We start from the raw sequence: 722 nt of genomic DNA, 5'->3' as shown, positions 1-722 counted from the left end.
GAACATTTGGAACATTTACGTGTTGTTTTTATTGCTCTACGTGATGCACGTTTGTTTGGTAACCTTGGGAAGTGCACCTTTTGCACCGACCGAGTATCTTTTCTTGGCTATGTTGTTACTCCACAGGGAATTGAAGTTGATAAAGCCAAGATTGAAGCTATTGAGAGTTGGCCGCAGCCCAAAACGGTCACACAAGTGAGGAGTTTTCTTGGCCTCGCTGGATTCTATAGGCGTTTTGTGAGAGATTTCAGCACCATTGCTGCACCTCTCAATGAGCTTACAAAGAAAGATGTGCCTTTTCTTTGGGGTACCGCACAGGAAGAAGCCTTCACGGTATTGAAAGATAAGTTGACACATGCTCCTTTACTCCAACTTCCTGATTTTAATAAGACTTTTGAGCTTGAATGTGATGCTAGTTGATGAGGACATAACTACCTTGGATATGACCAAAAATATTGCATATATGCATATTTGTCAGGTGATTTCTAGTGCAAACTATTCAATAATCTATTTATGTTATCCAGAACAAAAATACTTCACACACTTTTGTGTTTTGTCTAATTGCAGGTGTATGGGACATTTGTACAATCCACATATGAAGATAAGGAAGAAAGAGATGTTTATTTGCTGTTCAAAAAGTTCTCTCACGTCACTTTTCGCCCAAGAGAAGATAGAGTCCAAGTCTCTCACGTTCTGGATTCAGATTCGGACTGCACAGACAT

The sequence above is a fragment of the Triticum aestivum genome, chromosome 4A (genome assembly GCF_018294505.1).
Source record: "Triticum aestivum cultivar Chinese Spring chromosome 4A, IWGSC CS RefSeq v2.1, whole genome shotgun sequence".
Classification (NCBI taxonomy): Eukaryota; Viridiplantae; Streptophyta; class Magnoliopsida; order Poales; family Poaceae; genus Triticum; species Triticum aestivum.
The sequence above is the reverse complement of the archived record's forward strand: the minus strand, read 5'-3'. Positions refer to the sequence as shown.